We start from the raw sequence: 19,149 nt of genomic DNA, 5'->3' as shown, positions 1-19,149 counted from the left end.
CACCTTACTTCTACCTCCCCATCTCCTGTGATGTCATCTTCGAGTCAAGGCCGCCGTCTCCTGTTGTGGGGTCGTGCTTCTCATAGAGGACAGGAGAAGGAGAAGGAGTCGCGGAGAGGCACGGCAGTCAGATGCGGAGCCCTCGTTAGCACTGCCGCTGGCCAGCCCTCGCACCAGCTGTCCAGAAGGATGCCGTGCTGGGCTGGAGGTGAAGCCAGGCAGCCTGATCTTTTAACTGCTGTGTCCATTAACATTCACTGCGAGACTCCAAAGGCTCTCTATGGATGGACATGCCCGGGGGCAGGAAACTGTACACACACGCTTCGCTTCAGGTCATCTTTAGCCTGAGGGTTAAGAGGCTAATGGAGGGTTGATGGGATGGACAGGAGGGAAGGTGGGAAAAGAAGTGGGGCAGGATTGTTCATATGCAGTGAGTTCTCGTTTCGGGCAGCTGATTTCAGATTTCTGCCAGTTTGGATTCATCAGTGAAAGGGACTATAATCCTCATTTGTGTTTAAATTTAATGAAACAAAGCCCTTTGTTTGATTAAACTTGAGAGTTCAGCATCACTCTCCACGCCCTACATGTCTTCCACTCCATGAGAGGATCCACTGAGAATTCCTGAGCATATTGGTGCATTGAAATCCAGTGATACACTAGATGTCCACAGAAGTCCTGGGACACCCTGAATAATGTTTGTATGAGGACAAACAGAGACAGCAGGGACATATTGTTCCTTCATGGTCAGCTGAATAAATGTCTAGCATGTGATAAGCTTCTCCTCCAGGATACCATAAGAGTCTGAGAGAGTCCAGCCCTGACCAAGCTAATCTGCTGGAGAAGGCGGCCTTGGTTCAGATCTGAGTCTGGTGTGTGGTGATACCCAAGCAAGATCTAAAGACTCTTAAAATATGAAAGAAACGTCACGATACAGAGTGAAAAGGTGGGATTCAGCTTCTTGAAGCGCAGTGAAGCATCTCGCCTTCGGTCAAGAGGTATCTCCAATCCCGCGTTTTAATGCGGACGGGAGTCTGCTGCTTTTGGCCTTTTCACTGCTCAGCCTTTGAGGTCTGATGAAAGGAGAAACGGGGCTTAACTCCTGTTTTGAAACACCTGATTACTGAAATCTCGGGGGTGGGGGGGCTTCGGCGTGATCATTTTTTAAATTGATTTTCATCTTGACGGTTCTTACGTGAGGATCACAAAGGATACTGACAGAGTTCTCAATGCAATTAAAACGCAAAGGAAGAAGGAAGGGGGGATAATTATAAAGGAGACACAGTTCACGGCTCTTAGTGCAATACAAGATCTAGAGCAATTAAGAAGATGATAAAGTGCAATAATACAAAATCGCATATGGTCTTGCTGATAATTCCGATGAAACCACGGATCATATTTATAAAGCAGAATGTGCTTTGTCCCGAGAATTCTGCTTTTAAATAAAGCATGTTGTGTTTTTTACATAACAGTTATTGTTTCTGAATGTAAGGGCCTTTTGATAACAAAGCCAGTTACTTTTCTGTGACTGCCACGCTAATTTTTCCGTCCATCCATCTTGTTCAGCTGCTTGTCCAAAGTAGGGTCGCAGCAGACATGGAAGCGCACGGAACAAGGCAGTGGACTTCCTGAATGAGATGCCAGTATGACACAGGGGACACACATTACTGGTGATCTAGGGGTGCATGTGTATGGACTGTGGCAGGAGCGTGGAGTCCCTAGACCAAAGCGAGGAGAACATGCAGCATGTCTGGAGGATTATGTCAGATAAGGAAAGGAAGTCTATCGCTGAGTAAATCGCTGTGCATTCAGTATGCAGTGGATAGTTTGTTATTAAATACTGTGGCACAGATGCCCCATGAGGGGTGAGGTTTATTGCAGTAATGAAGGTCCATTCAGGGTGGTTCTTCTTCAGTGTCCACCTGCAGGAAGCTCACATGCACTACGTGCTCCCCATCATCAGTCACCAGCTCACTGGTGCCTCGTGTGGCCGACGGTGAGGAAAACACTGGTTACTACCAGCCTGTGCAGTGATGATCACTGCCTGCTACTGCAGCAGATCCCCAACAGGCCCTCACATAACAAAACACTTTACATTACGTTAGATGATAAAGTTGCTTAGCGACTATGGTATCCACTACATTATGCTAAACCTTAGCCATTTACCTGCGCTTATGCATCACACTGCATTGCAGCACATCCCAGTCAATTACCCAGCATTCATTATAAGCTTGGCTTAAATGCACAGTGTGGCAAATGGCGGCAGGTTCAGCAGCAAACCTCTGCTGACACTTGACATTTATCACAGCGGTAGTTAATTAGTCCCAGTGCCAGACGCAACACGTATCTCAGTAAATCTCTTATTTTCAGTTCATTTGGTAAGATCAGGATGGGCTGGAGGTTTTTTGGGGGGGGGGGGGGGGTTGGTAATTTCTCAGTGCAGTAGAATATGTCTGTGGTGGTGATTCTGGCATGGGGGGCAGTAACCAACAGTGTTGCTTCAGTTTTGAGTTATTTTTACATTATTTTCAATTTTCATTTGAAATCCAGCAGTTTAAGATACTTTTCAGTGTTATTTTATTAGTTTTTATTTGAAAGATATATTGCTATTTTTTTATATATATTTCAGTTTCAGTAATTGCGTTTCTATTGATAGACTAAATGTTGTAGAAATATTTGATGTGTGTGAGAATCCCACTTAAATAACGCAGTGGACGGTATGTAGTAATTTCCTCGAAAGGGGCAAAACATGTTCCAGGAATTATTCATGGTAATTAAAAATAAACAAATCATTACTTTACAGTACCTCAACAGCATCAAAAACGGTAACAGAAAGTATTGTATGTTTCTATTTTAGTTTTGGAAGCAATCGATATATATTTTTCCTGTTGATATAATTTAAAAATTTATTTTCATATCTTATTTCAATTTACTTATTGTTTTGTTTTAACAATAATTATCATGGTAACCACTAATGACCCCTTTCATACAGGTTTTGTCTGGCTATCAGATTTCAGCTGGTAAGAAACTGAAATTATTTTTATTTGTGAAAATAAGATCCCACTGTCTGGAGCTACTGGTGGATTCCTGGGGCAAAAAGAGCCGTAATTACATGTCTCTGCCTGCCCTGAGAGCGACCATGATCCCATCTGGGGTTCCCTGTGATGGCTGGGATGGACTTCAGGCTCTCCGCAACCTCCTACTGTAAAGATGTTTATGGAGGACCAATGGACAGATCGATGGACGGATCAATTCACTGAAGCACTGCAAGTTAAGCGCTTCACCGAGTGTTATTGCAGCGACGTACGGTGTGGAACCTCTGAGATACAGTTCACACACCCTCACCCCCCCAGCTGCCCCCGTTAATTTGGGACACGCCGTCTGCCACACCATCCCGAGACACCATCCTGGGAGTGAACGACACCGTCCCTGCCGCGGACGTCACAGCTGGCGCACCAATTATGCGCAGGCTTAATCACTCCTGAGGGCAACCCAAAAAGGGCAGGCCGAGGCCTGACGAGCAGCTGTCCCTGCTGGGTGCCTGATGGATGTCTGGTTCTTGTGTGGGGGTGGGGGGGGGGGGCGTCCTGCTGCCAATACCCTAGCTTGACACATCACTCTGGCTACACGCGTCACTGGTTTGCTCCCAGCTGAGATTTACAGGCCAGTTGGGCACCAGACATACCGTTTATTGGGCCAGGGCTGCAAGCCCCACGCGGCAGTGGGAATCATACCCATGCAATCGGAACTGAACGCTAGGAAGGGCCATTTGTCTGGATGAGGGACAGTGAGGAGTGTTCAGTGTCGATCCGGCTGTGGGAACTGGGAATTTGGGAGATGAAATTTGTGACCCCACCCCCCACCCCGCAACCTCCTCACAAAGTACAAGTAGGGCAAACCAGCCAAAAACTGGGGTGTCACATAGATTTCCTGGCCAATGACTTCATCATCAACTCTCTGAATGCATAACGTCTCTGAATGCAGCCACTGCCGCTGACTCGGAACAGGGACACCCAGCGGCATACAGACCGGAGTAATGCACATTCTGGTGAACTGTAATCCAAACTGTTCCACTACTGCTGTGTGCTGCCAGTGTTTCACTATTCCCCGTACAGTGGCAGAGCCACACTGTACGCACTGCTGGGTCCCACGGATAACATCGCTAAAGGCGAAATATTTCATGCTGGTAAGAAACTGAAATTATTTTTATTTGTGAAAATAAAAAAATAAACAGTAATTAAACATTTGTAGTCATTTTCCCTTAAGGGATTTGAAGGAGAATACTCCATATCAAAGCAAAAGGAAAACTTTAGGATTTAAATTAACAACTGATAAGCTACAGGGAGGAAACGAAAGAACTATTCTTACTTTTCAGATTTGGCAAACACTAACAGCTCATTTGCAGATTTGTCATTCCACGGCCACAGCCTCCTTGCAGTTTTGTCAATCTCATTCTGGTGCACTTAGATCAATAACCATTTTCTAAAGGCTGCCATCAGAATTGGATTCCCTGTAAAATCCTTTTATATTCTTACACTTGTCAAGAACCCTGCTTTTCTGGGGCTGAAAAGCCCTGGAACGCTGACCTGTTTGACACCATCTTGGCAAGAAGGGGTGTCGGCGGTATGTGTGGTGGCCTCACACAGGCAGACCGGTTCGCGGATTGCAGGGGCATTGACAGAATGACCTTGCACAGCAGCCAAGTCTTTATCTGGGTGACAAGCTAACAACTGCCTTGCTGACAGAGGACTGCAATTCTGAAAATTCCCACTGAAGGAGATTAAGTGCAGCGTAGTTCGGATAAGCACCTTCTGAGAGAGACGCATTCCTGCATTGTCTAAAAACCAGCTGCACCAAAACTCATCCCATTAGTCTATGATTGGGGTGATTCTCAGATTTTTTTTTAAGGTGAGGGGCATAAGAGGGGTCATAATTCATACAGAGGGGCCAACTTCATCATTAGCCAATAATGTGTTTTGAATTGGTGAGTGACAGGGGAGGGGCACTCCGGGGGCCAATCAGCTTAAAGCTTGAACCAGGGCCCCTGTGGCCCTGGGAGTGCTCTATGAGTGCGTAGCGCCGACACCTGCACTCTCTCCCCATGGTCGCATCCCAGAATGCACTCTGCCAGACTGGTGAATAGTCATGGCTGAGCCCAAGCCGAGCCAAACTCCGGCAGTCTTTCCCCGCATCTCACTCTCGCTCGCCCTGAAGCGAAGCGGATCCGGCGTCTCGGTCCAGAACCCCCGATAGCGGCACATGTCTATGTTCTTGGCACCTCTGTGAATGTGCCCCGAGGATGTGCATGTTGAGGAGCGGACCGGCAGGCATACGAGGGCCTGGAATGTTTCAGAAGAACTGTCAAAGCAAATCCCTGCTGGGCCATAAGGCTGTGCGTTTGGACCTTCCTGTGCCTAAGGTGGATCGCTCTCAGTTGGTGATGAATGAGGTACCTTCCCTTTGTCCCTCAAAGAGTTAGAGAACTAGGGGCAGTCAACAAGGGCAAACCCCACCTCCATGCCCCAACAGATGATGACAAGACGTCAGTATAACCAAGATGACTAGATGGAGAAAAGGTGAACATACTCTCATCCAAGCTGTTCACTGCAGCCGATTGAGTGTAAGCAGCTCTGGGTCTGCCAGCTGTAAGGGCTCTCAGGTCTAACAGTACTTATCTGAGCATCTGCAACTGTGATCATCTGTATCTCCCCTCTAAAACCAGCTTTACTGGGTTTGTTTCACTTGCATTCAAAAGGTTTGTGCAGCAACCAGAATTTAAAACAAATTTCTTGACTTCCACAACAAACGAACAGACTTCCTGAGCAAAGCACCACAGACCGGAATGTCCGTCCATCCACAATGCGTTTTATCCAAGTTTATCCACGCCACAGCGGCTGTGAAATCAAAATCATGAGCACGGAACCAAGGCGGAGACTAACAGAAACTTTCTGGAGACGCCCCCACACAGAACTGCAGTCAGTGAAGAAAAGGTTAGCAATATCTGACGAAAACCCATGAGAGATTAAACCCCGCAGACCTGGAATCCAGCTCCAAAGCGAACAGACCAGTGAGCCTCACAGCCTAACCAAGAGCCATGATGAGACTGAGGCAAAGCTCACCGCTCAGGCTAAATAAGATTTGGAGCCAGTTAACTCTGGTTTGGACTGGGCCTTTGCCCAATTCCACGACTGAATGGAGCACAGGTGTCACCGTCAAGGGATATTTAAAGCATCTGAACCAGGGGTAGGCAGCCCTGATCCTGGAGTGCTGGTATCCTGCAGGTTTTCTATCCTACCTGATGAGTTACCACCTGCCTGAGATCAGGTGAGGTTCATCAGAGACCAGGTGGGATGGAAAACCTAAACTAAATATTGTTCTACATTAATTACTATGTTATAAGTATCGCTACAAATATTATTAAATATTATATCAATATTTAATTACCCTGTTTATTATCTAAATGCACCCAGTCAGAGCCGAAGCCTTTGATTACCTATTAACTTCCCCCATACAAAACCTCTAAGCCTGTTTTTTTGGTTAACGTTGCTAAATGTGTGCGTCTTTATTTTCTAACAAACTAAAAAGATTTGATGGAAAAGGCATATAATGCAAATGGAGAAGATCAATAGTGTCCAGAAGGCCTGAACTGATCCAGGCCTACAGAGCAGATGTCCAGTGCACAAGACAAAGCAACTCTCCTGGGCATTAATGGTATTTAGACCTTGGGAGATGGATGTAAAACAGCTTTCTGTCAGTGCAAATATAATTTAAACTCATGAAACTGAGAGTCCACTCAAACCTGTTGTACTGGGTGAGAAGGATAGAGGTTAGAGGTAGAGACTTGGTCAATACATCTAAAATAGTACTAAATTGGTTAGTTAGCATGCCATTTACTATAATATATAATAAAGACAACAACCATATTCATATAGCATCACCAGCAAATTCATCCAAAATACAAAACCAATACTTCGTAGCTTTTTCATAGTTTCTGGACTGATATTTCCCTGTCGCTCCCTACATCTTATGTGTGAATTATATATCAGGTTTTTGTAAAACAATAATGTTTAAATCCAGATATCTGGTGGATATGACAACTCATTCATGAAAAGAATTTATGAACCAAACAGACGCAGAACAAGCAGGGGAAAAAGTTTTAAGGAACACAAAGCATCATAAAAGAGGATTTAACAATGGAGGGAAGAGTGAAACCTGCCAGCGGGGGGAACAAAAGAATTCTACTAACGCCGTGAAACCTGTCATGTCTCAGGAGGCTTTAGGGAGCCCATGTATTCTGAGCATGTTGGACGGATGAGCCTCGGGGACCAAACCGGAAAGATCATTCCATTAGCCGGAGAATCGTGGAGAAAAGGCTCACTTTCTTGGAGTCGTTCCGCTTTCCCTAAACTCAAGTGACGCAAGTAAACTAAGGTCAACAAACTTTCCCTTTGATAGCGGGGCCCGTGTCTTCTGGGACTTTCTCACTGACGGGGGACCCAAACAGCCCCCAGCAGCCACTGCTGAACCGCTGCTGACGGTAACGGAGCAGGACGCAGGACTGTACGCCAGCCATGAATGAGACACTGCAAAGTCTGATGCTATAGCACAACGGCAGAAGACAAGAACATGATGGGAAGGATGTCGATCCAATCCTACTGTCTTCTGTTTTATACCACCAGGAACAGAACGCCAACTCTCTTACTACTTCTGCCCATTAAGGAGCTCGGCTATGGGTGTGAATGGGGGTGTGGATGTTTGTCAGCATTCTGAGATTACCCAGGCATTCTGCATCTGCTGCCTCACGCATGAATGGCAACAGGGGAGTAACTTTGCGTTTCTCGTCCTAATTATAATTACTCCGAATTATAATGACTCGTTCTGCTTACTCATTCTTCCCCTGAGAAATATATGCAGAGCTCACCAGAAGTTCCTAACTTGATCAACCGCCGATTTTCTTTGTTGACCAATAAATAAAATTCCTGAGATCAGCATAGCGTTTAAAGAAAAACAGACTGTGAATTACTGGCAGAACATCAATGATTATGTAGCTTGGAAATATTAATAGATGCCATTTTAGTTCTGTTCTAACAACTTAAATGCTCATTTAGAACGTCCAAGGAAGTTTGGAAGCTGGGCGATAGAAGGAGGCTCCTCTCGTCTTATTATCAAAGGTTTTTTTTTTCCTCAGATGACTCTTAATGTCGTAGAACATTAAGCACAGTTAAAAACAGCGTCATTGGCATTTATTTTAAATCAGTTGTACTTCTGTAGCTAAACTTTTATGTCCTTTCAGGCAAATACACAACTCCAGGAAGGGGCGTTATATGAAAATGCATTTTGCTGAATCGGCTCTTGACTCCTACGACCCTGAATAGGACAAGTGGGTACAGAAAATGGATGGATGGATGGACTGATTAGACTAAACTGAAGCCAGTATTTGCATGCGAGGCTGCACAGTTTTGACTGATGTAGGAGAAATGTACTCACTGCAGGGGCTGAGGAAAGCTTAGGGTGTCTTGCCGGGGGGGGTGGCTTATATTTAATGGCTGCTCATCATAGACTCCTCCACAGCTTAATGTGAATGTCTGCCTCGCAAACAAATGAGGGCAAAAAGAAGACGAACACCTGAAACTACGAATAGCTCATAGTGCTCATTAAAATAAACCTTGTTTATTCTCTTCTAGTTAGAACACCAAAAATACCTGCTGCACATTCCCAAGGAAGCCCCCAACCAAACAACACTCGCAAAACAATTATTAATTGGTAGACGTGTAAGCTGACCAGCGCACCTGTAGGCATATGCAAAATATAGACATCTGAGCTGCAATAAGCTAACTCTGTAGCATAGACCTTTTTGACATTTAACTTGTGATACTAGCATGCTGTGCAGAGTATGCCCCTGCCTTATGCTGTATTTTGGCAAGGAATAAGCTTCAGCCTGCCCCCCCCCCAACAACCCAGACAAGGATACCTGGTTAGAAGATGGATTTTATGTTGATTTCATGTGATATTTCATTGCACTTTGAGTGGAAGAAGATGCTGCACAAGCGCGCTCCGATACTCTGTCAGAGGATCGACTGCAGGACCTGCCAACATGGAGTCTGCAGCATTATGACAAGCCTTACGGAGGTCTGAGGTGGAGCGAACAGCCAGCGCTGCTCCGGATGCGTCTCCCCTGCCGTATGCCTCTGAAAGCAGCCTGGTATTGGGGGGGGGGGGTGCCGAGATCCAGCGCGTGCACTAATTAAACACGCACGTGGCTTGCGCAGGATTTTAAGGCAACGGGGATGCATTTCAAAGGGTTGAATGCTCCTTGATTTTGACACAGACTGGTGATTTCTCACAGAAGAGGACTGGCTATAAAGGCAGTGATGTTTTTTTTTGCCCTGAATGACAAGCGCGTTGAACATCAGTTGAGTGAAAGAAACCCATCAATTTTTTATTATTTTTTTTTGAAGCTGGGGTTTCCATAACATCATATATGCCAGTGAGCCACTTATTGCCTTAATTGTGGTGGAGTCTCTTAGCATGCTAATAAACAAAAAATGTGGGGAAAATTAATGACTTTGCCACGCTCAAGTTAACAAGATCGTGTAATACAGATGGCCGCTTCCTATGGGGGGGGGGCGGGGGGGAGACATCTGTATGTGTCTCAAATGTGTGTTGACACTGGTAGAGTGGCGGGGGTGACCTGACTGCCCATTGTCACACAACATGAAGAGCCAGTGACTTCATTTATTGAATTATACAGGCATCCACCTCCACTCACATATGGAGTAACATTCCAGATGGCGCACGGAAGCTCATCAGAGGGAGGATAGAAATAACAGGTAAACTGGGAGGTGGGTCTGTGGCTGCTGTCAGTCAAAGACACGAACCAATCAGGGATGAGAACCATTATGAGTCACCTTCTAAAAAAGGATCAGGAGATCCGCTTCTGTGAGGACAAGATCAGGATTTCGGAATGTGTTGATGTTGGCTGCGTGTTGAGCTATATTCCTCCATATCTACTTATGCTTTTTATATTTGAGTGCTAAGGTATGAAATATCCATCCAGACATTTTTTCCAAAGCATTATTTTCTGTTTTGTTGTTGACTGCATTAGACCTGTATCAGTATTGGCAGATATCAAATTTACAACATGGACATTGGAATCGTGCATGAAAAGTGGCATCGTGCCATTCCTAATTTGTAATTTGAAAATATAAAAATACATGTAAAATGGTGATGGTGCACGTGTACTGTTACAGCCCTAGTAATGTGCAATATTTACAAAATATATCGCGGTTCCAGAATGATTGTATCATGATTTCGGTCTTGGTTTTCGGGACCATTACACACTTAATTTACAGCAAGTGTTTCCCAAAGAATTAGTGGCGGTAGCTGGCAGGGGTCGCAGTGTGAGACACACCCACACTTTCTTAAATTAATTAGCATAATGCATAATTTCCCACTTCATCTTAAAGCAGGGCGCCGGACATCTGTAAGCTCAACAAGAAAATGGAACCAGCGGCTGTGACGCATATAATGTGCGACATCAAGTTCTCCCTTTCAGTGCCTATAAAAATGCCCACGTTTAGGTGATAGAAATTAATTTTGTTCTTAGGAACAAAAATAGTTAGCCTGACTTATCTTAAGTCTTCCATATATGACAAACCACAAAACGCCACTACCTGAGCGTGCCTGTTGAAATTAGCTAGAATGTCACTAGCAGGCCAGCAAGTTAATTCACAAGTTCTAGAGGACAGCACTGCTAATTGCTCTATTTTTCTATCCTATAATGACACTCAGTGAGCAATATCTGATAGTATATTTTACTGCATACTTTACCCTTAAGGCAATTTACACCAAGCACTGAATCAGCTTCCTTCCTTGGATTACTGGTCATGGGAAAACTAAGTTCACAGCAAGCAAGCTGAGCCCAACAGGATGTGTCACGAGATTTACTTGCATCTAGCCAAAGACGGTTATAGATTATATTAAAAAGTCTGTAAGCCTGTTGATGATGGTTCATAAAATGACGGAAAATAAATACATAAAATTACATATTGTACAGTATTTTAAATATTAAAAGTATGTTGTTAGAAATTACATATGATTTTTTTTTCATCCAGAAAAATACAAATTACTCAAAAGTAATTAAATACATATTTTAAATATATTTAATTGAAACGCTGCCCATCTCTGCCCACGGACAGGACACTAGGCCATTAAAGGGCAACACACTCACACAATGTGGGCAAATTGGAGACAGCAATTTGACTAAGTCTATATAATTGGACTGTGAGAGGAAACCAGAGCGCATGGGGGAAACGCAGCCTCAGGTGAAGGCAGGAACCGACAGCCCTGGAAGTGTGAGGCTATAGCGCTACCCGGCGAGCCACCATGCTGCCCCTATTTTCGGCTGCCGGATGACTTAATTGAGCCTTTTTAGGTACTGAATCCGGCTGCTCCTTGACAGTCACTGACTCAGTTCACCACATGACAGGCAATGGGATGAGATTCTCAGCCCTGTATGAAAAGACAAAAATCCCCAGGAAAAAAAAAACCTGCACTTTCCTTTGCGTCTGTCAGGCCCAGGGAATCCACGGAAATTGATGTTGGCAGTAATGGGGCAACTGGCGGGAAGTGGTAATCCACAGGTGTCTGCTGGGGAAAATTAAGGAGAGCCCCCTGCTTTTCTGTCACTTACCAAAGCATGTCGACTCACAGAGCAATAACAAGCTTTCATTAGCTAAATCAATTCAATTTCAGAGTATGCAGGACTGTAGCAGGCCAGCCGACCCAGTGCCATCAAGGAGCATGTGGCGACCAGCGTGTCTACATCACAACCCGCCTGCCTCTAAGACAGACCTCCCACAGGATCACGCCAAAAACCTGGTCGTACGTCATGATTTAAACAAACCCATTAATATCCTGGGCAAGACTGATTATATTCAACATATATTTATGGAAAAACTGCTATGCCACCATAAAAATTGTCACGACATAATAAATCACACTGCTGTTTTACTCAAATATATTTCACTCGTGTGTTGGTTAGGTGGCTCTGACCATACTGCAGAATTCTGGGGCCTTTAGTGTTGTTTCAAACCGCGTTATAGTCAGAGATTGACATAACTGGTACGCAAGTACGCATTCACCTGTAGAAGCGATACGTGCGGCAATCGATTGTTGTAGCAGCGTGAATGTGTATGTGTTTTCTGTGCATTTGCGCCGATATGACAAGAAATTATTGTGTATTTTAACCTTTATATGCTAATTCGTACTTCATTTGCGGTATATATCATTTCTTGTCATATCGGCGCAAATGCACAGAGAACACGTACACATTAACGCTGTTACAACAATCGATTGCCGCACGTATCGTCTTTAAAGGTGAATGCGTACTTGCGTACCAATTATGTCAATCTCTGGTTATAGTCAAGCACAAACAAGCATTCCAGAAAAACCGCCCCCCACACCCAAAACGGCTGCGAAGCTAAATGAAAAATGTTAAACGGTCTCCAAAAAATGACACCACTGTCAGCTGATGTTCTAAAACGCCTGTCAAGCTGCGGCCGGCTGATATCTGTCAAATACGAAATGTCGTTTTTTCACTAGTCTGGCCTTTGGCACAGCTAAAATGCTAAAATAAATCGAGGGCAGCTGTGTCGCATTCCCTATCTGTCCAAAATCGATTACATGCATATGTGGTTCTACTAATATCACAGTTTGATATCTAGTGTTTTCAGATTTCCCAAACCCAAACCCAAACCCTTGGGATCCCAGTTTACATGCACTGAGCTCAGCCCTGTCCTGTGCGTGAAAAGGCTTTAACAAAATAAGGAGCAGCAACTGTCCAGCCAACTTGACACTGTCACTGAGCTACTTTCAGGAGTTTTACCGGCAGAGGCAGAATGACGGCAGGGACGCTGGGGTGTCCCTGTAAACAGCAGAAGGGACGTGCTTGGTGGGGACGTGTGACTGCACTTCTGTGCCATTAAAGACCCAAGCCGGGAAGGTGAGTCACACCAGTGAGCAACATGACATCTGTCTGGTCAGGACGTCATTAGGGATATATGTTTATTTCTGAAGGAGGTGCCATGGATTCTATTAACTGTTGCCGTGTTGTCTGGGTTATCATACTGTTGCCTTGTGGTCTGTGTTATCACACTGTTGCCTTGTGGTCTGTGTTATCATACTGTTGCCTTGTGGTCTGTACTATTATAATGAAATGGCAGGTTAACTGGCCAACTTTGAACTATTTTCAGTAAACTGACCAAGTCACTACCGCTAACCCTTATCTTTCTTCTCTAGTCCAGCTGGTTTGATGGACCTTGATGGGTTTTATGAATTGAAAGATTCCATGGAAATCTGTGTCTCTGCAGGTTTTTCATGCTTTTTGCTGTAAAGCTCCTCCCCTGTACCTCTCACTCTCTGATCTGCCCTGTCTGGCCAGACACTCACCGTACCCCCCAGCACCCACACACCCCACCCCCCAGCACCCACACACCCCACCCCCAGCACGTGTGACCCCCACAGAGGGTGAAATAACCTTTTTCAGAAAGGCCCCTGGCAAGGTGGCCACCCCAGGCAGGGAGCATGTGACAGGTGGGGGCTCCCAGGGGGGCTTTGGGGGGGGGGGAGCAGCTGTGTCTCCCTTCATTAGCTGCCCCTCTCTGCACCACAGCTCATCGAGGGTGAGAATTGCCATCTCTTCCCCGGCCATGCATCAGATCATTCCGGTAACGGCGGTGACGGTTCACGGCTCTGAAGTGGGGGGGTTGGGGAGGTATTTCTCGTGCTTCGCTCCCACCCCTTTCAGCAGCGTCTCGAAAGCCTCCCTAATTAGCAGGAGGACAGAAAGATGGAGATACTTCAGAAGTTCCCAGCTGCTCCGCCCTAGTGTCTCTCCTCAGGTGTAGATTAGGTTTGTAATTAGCAGCGGATGTAGCCATGTGACAACAGGGTCCCCCCACCCAAAGCCATGCCCCTGCCGGGCATGCTGGGTAGTCTTGAGGCGATCGTGATTAGGCGAGGGCCACCACAGCTGATGGTTTGCAGGGTGCCAGTTTACAGGAGATTCGACTGAAGCCAGGGAAGCTCCACAGAGACTGCATCTGGCATTTCACACAGACAGGATGAAGAGCTGCTTCTGACAGGTATGTAAGGAGCTGCTGGGCACTTTAAAGAGAGTGTCGATTTAAGCAGATTACAAAGAAGGGAAGAACTGTGCTTCACTAATGCACGGAGAGCCACAGTTTAAGGAGGACAGAGAGTTTTCCTTAAGACTGACCAGGTAATGCACTGCATTTGTCTGGGGGAAAAAAGGCAGGCGGCGAGCAGATTAGTCTCAGTCTGACTGGACAATTAAATCCACTCAGTGGCTCAGTAACACTCTGGTATTACACCTTGAGCATGTCAACACCTGTGTTAATACTTTCATGCTTGGCCTGTGTCCATAGCTTGTCACAAGATAAGATCCTAATCTCAAGAAGAACATATACAATACACTAGGGGTGAGTAAGCTGAGTAAAAACAGATATTTGTTGACCATTAAAGTCCTAAAAAATATATCAATCAACACCCTACCGCTCTGTCTTCCCACACAAATAATTGTCATTATTAACCCAATCTGAATTGTGTAAATGCACCAGATGAGTTATATTTCAAAACTGTGACACAGGGGACGAACGCGGGCTCATGTGCAGAGAGAAAAAATGCCGCCAGCAAAAGATTTTATTATGGCAACGGCATTAGCACAGGTGATGCCAAACGGCATTAGCACAGGTGATGCCAAACGGCATTAGCACAGGTGATGCCAAAAAGCTCAGGCAAACTGATCCAGAAAATCTCTCGGTTCTTGGAGACTGTGGTGGAACAGAGGACGCTCAGGAGACTGCTGGCGATATGGGGCTGTGACTCCCCCCTCTGCAGATCAGCTTGGCTCAACAGAGGAGCACTTTCAATAACAGAATGAGACAGCAGTGATGTTGCAGGAAGTGCCACGTAAGGTTGTTCCTACCTTCAGCCATTACACTCTACAATGAGTCACCTTATGTTGGGGGGGAAGACCAACTGTCAGAACCCACTGCGCAAAGGGGTGGACTAACTTCTCTGGGGGGGCATTGGCTGACATGGGTTGCGGCCCAGTGGAGATATTTTTGGAGCCAAAAGAGAAACAAGAGGAAATTATATAAATTACGGATATAGAAATGTATAATTTGTAAATTATAAATGAATAATTATATATAAATGATATTACGGAACATCAATAACATTTTCACCAAAGCACAGGATGCCAGCAGTAAAACTTACTGATCAGGACGGGGGGGGGGATGTTGTCGTTAAAATTTGCTAATGGGGGGAGGGGGGGTATCACATCAGAGGATCAATAGGTCAAATTTAAACTAAACTTAGTCTTGAATTTTTGCATACGTCTGTTTAACCATGTTCTCTACACGTCTGTTCACAAGTTGTCTCCCACTCTAGCGAGACAGTATCAGACAAGAGAGATGTGATGTTACTCTTGTATCTTTGTGCCATTTCCTTCTTGTATCTTTGTGCCAGTTCGCTTTGCAGTGAACAGCTGGTAAACTCCAGTGTTATCAGAAAGCTGGGTTTCCTTCTTGTTACTTTGTGCCAGTTCGCTTTGCAGTGAACAGCTGGTAAACTCCAGTGTTATCAGAAAGCTGGGTTTCCTTCTTGTTACTTTGTGCCAGTTAACTTTGCAGTGAACAGCTGGTAAACTCCAGTCTTATCAGAAAGCTGGGTAGCGCAAGTCTCATGGTAGAATAGTCCATTACAGCTGGAATGGGGGCAACTTTGTCTGCCTTGAAAACTGTCACCAAAAATGCAAACAACATACGTTTTGCTATCATTTAAATGATCATATTATGTAATATCCTGAAATGTAGAAATCCTGTCTTCATGGGGCCCATAGTCTTCGGGGGGCAGAGAGCTGCTTACCTTTGCCTTATGATAAGTCTGCCCGACTGTGCAATTCTAATAATTTCTGAGCCATTACTACATTCTCCGCACTGTTACTGTTGCCTATTACTTATTGTTACTGTCTGACGATGTCTAAATGACTTTCTGCTGTCTAAACGATTGTATTGTGCTACTGTAAACATGCAATTTCCTTTGGGATTAATGAATTATGTCTGTCTGTCTGTCTATTATTCAAAAACCCAACAAAGGCAATAAGCGCAAGACTGTGACCAAATGAACCACTGCATCACAGCACAAGCTAAACTACCGACTACTAAGATCTGCTAAACACCCAGAGATAGGAACATGGAGACACGCCGCATAAATAAACCACCGCATGTGGGGATAATTAATTTCTTAATTGACTGATGACACCACCCGCAGATCACCACAGCAGAGGGTTGGCCCCATGCAAACTGCATGATAGTGACAGAAATGGCAGCTTGATAATCAACGATAACTATTACAGGGGGCTGGATCATGAAGCAGGATTTCTTGCTTAGCCAGATACCTAGTTGGATTTAAGGTAGCCCGGGATAAATGTAAGTGAATGGAGATAAAAGTCATATACACTAGGGTACCTTAAATCCGAAAGCAAGAAATCCGGCTTCGTAATGCAGGCCCTTGGTTTAACAGGGTTTATTTTTAAATGTGATATAACTGACCTGTGGCTCATGTGTTGGTGAAGAACTCATGGTAACCTTGGTGTGTAAACTGGGAACTCTCTAAAGGAAGTCACACCTGGAAAGACAATCTGAGCAGGTCAAAGTGATGTTGAGCCTAAAGAAAGCATAGAAATAATGCCAGGGTTATCTAGGACAGGAAATCAGAAAGGTCAGTTCACCCAAACAGCATGTGGGGGGGAATGGAACACCAGGTGGTGTTATACCCACACTCATTGGTCAGCACTCCCCCTGCCTGCATACCGAATGGACTCCTCTGCTCTCCTGACCATTGGTCTCACCTGTTTAAACCCCTGTGCCTTTACTTTAACTCTCAACTTTTATCTCTTGTTTAAGCTGCAGATTGAGTTTATAGTTGTCTCATGTATGACAAAGGTTTTTGACCTATGATTCTGGATTTCCCTTTAGTATTTTGTTTGTGTCTGATCGACCCTGACTAAGGACTTGGAGATCTGAATTTGTTCCAGCTTTGTGAAGTAAACTCGCTGTTTTGGATTCTTACTATATGGAGCCTGTCTGGTGTGCCAGGTGGAAGCCCACACGCAGGAGAATGCAGTGAGAACATGCAGACTCAGCAGGAATGGGGGGTGTGCCAGGTGGAAGCCCACACGCAGGAGAATACAGTGAGAACATGCAGACTCAGCAGGAATGGGGGGTGTGCCAGGTGGAAGCCCACACGCAGGTGAATGCAGTGAGAACATGCAGACTCAGCAGGAATGGGGGGTGTGCCAGGTGGAAGCCCACACGCAGGAGAATGCAGTGAGAACATGCAGACTCAGCAGGAATGGGGGGTGTGCCAGGTGGAAGCCCACACGCAGGAGAATGCAGTGAGAACATGCAGACTCAGCAGGAATGGGGGGTGTGCCAGGTGGAAGCCCACACGCAGGAGAATGCAGTGAGAACATGCAGACTCAGCAGGAATGGGGGGTGTGCCAGGTGGAAGCCCACACGCAGGTGAATGCAGTGAGAACATGCAGACTCAGCAGGAATGGGGGGTGTGCCAGGTGGAAGCCCACACGCAGGTGAATGCAGTGAGAACATGCAGACTCAGCAGGAATGGGGGGTGTGCCAGGTGGAAGCCCACACGCAGGAGAATGCAGTGAGAACATGCAGACTCAGCAGGAATGGGGGGTGTGCCAGGTGGAAGCCCACACGCAGGTGAATGCAGTGAGAACATGCAGACTCAGCAGGAATGGGGGGTGTGCCAGGTGGAAGCCCACACGCAGGTGAATGCAGTGAGAACATGCAGACTCAGCAGGAATGGGGGGTGTGACAGGTGGAAGCCCACACGCAGGAGAATACAGTGAGAACATGCAGACTCAGCAGGAATGGGGGGTGTGCCAGGTGGAAGCCCACACGCAGGTGAATGCAGTGAGAACATGCAGACTCAGCAGGAATGGGGGGTGTGCCAGGTGGAAGCCCACACGCAGGAGAATGCAGTGAGAACATGCAGACTCAGCAGGAATGGGGGGTGTGACAGGTGAAAAAACAGCAAATTTTGTTGACGTGGACGAGTAGTCCAGGCACGGGTTGACCTGGAACCTTCTACAGGGGCCATGTGGTTTCCTTATGAGGCTACATCTGGTAAAGGCCCATGTGGTGACCGAGACTGATGAAATCACAGCCAGGAACAGACACGATCGGCTGGGCTTGTTCAAAATAGCAAGAGCGCTCCTGTATGCATGATTCAGCCTGCAGGCACAATGGCTGAGGGGCTGCTTTGCACCGCATGAACACGATGCTGCATTCTGGTACTAATGTGTCCTCTTAATGTGCTCTGAATTATTTTGAGATGAAATGTGAAAAGGACAGAGCATGGGGGGGGGGGGGGAGGAAAGATGGTGCCAACAGTGGGGTCAAATTTATAATACTCGCCAAGAAAGAGATCTGAGAAGCTTTCACATTCCTGGCTGCCCAGCAGATCGTGTTTGGTTTAAGACGAGATAAAAGGGCCCCTTCAGCACATGGAAGACGCATCACCCAAGTAAGGTGCTTTCCCAGAAGCCCATTTTCTCCAGGTCATGCACGTCATAAGTCTATTATCACATCCAACTCGCAGGCATTACACATTTCTTAGCCCTTTATAGAGGGGCACATTCTCTTTAGTCAGTGCAAGTTCTAGTCCATTCATTCATCAGACTTAGAACTGCTTCTCCACCACGACATAGTGGTGAGTCTGGAGCCTGTCCCAGGACCAAGGCAGGGGACACACACAATCACACACTTCTTATATATTCAAGTTATATTATTTGCTTACAGGCTGGAAAGCTAAACATAAGGCACCCATTTCATAGCAAATCCAGCTGAACTTTTAAACCACACAGTTTTGCTCTCTGTTCAGGAGTGATACAGGGTTCTCGCTCCATAACATTGTGGAAGAACTATAAGGTGCCCCCCATCAGCCCTCTGGGACTGCCTTCTGTTCCACAGTAAATGAGCTCCATGCCCTTGGCTCAGAATATACGTGAATCCATCCAGGGGCTTGCTGCTGCTGACC

At 45.8% G+C, this 19,149-nt stretch overlaps 1 protein-coding gene across 9 annotated transcripts in view; it reads right to left on the bottom strand.

The window, feature by feature from the left end:
- htr2cl1 (5-hydroxytryptamine (serotonin) receptor 2C, G protein-coupled-like 1) overlaps positions 1 to 19,149 on the bottom strand; it is a 116,893-nt gene that overhangs the window by 13,030 nt on the left and 84,714 nt on the right. For 3 of the 9 annotated variants that reach the window (XM_023797637.2, XM_023797642.2, XM_023797643.2), the window contains one exon: positions 16,635 to 16,710. The exons of the other annotated variants lie outside the window; for them this stretch is intronic. The gene's annotated coding sequence lies outside the window, so the exon portion shown is untranslated. The remainder of the gene's footprint in view (positions 1 to 16,634; positions 16,711 to 19,149) is intronic. 9 annotated transcript variants of the gene reach the window in all.

Source organism: Paramormyrops kingsleyae, chromosome 10 (genome assembly GCF_048594095.1).
Source record: "Paramormyrops kingsleyae isolate MSU_618 chromosome 10, PKINGS_0.4, whole genome shotgun sequence".
NCBI lineage: Eukaryota > Metazoa > Chordata > Actinopteri > Osteoglossiformes > Mormyridae > Paramormyrops > Paramormyrops kingsleyae.
This window is presented reverse-complemented; position numbering and strand designations above follow the sequence as displayed.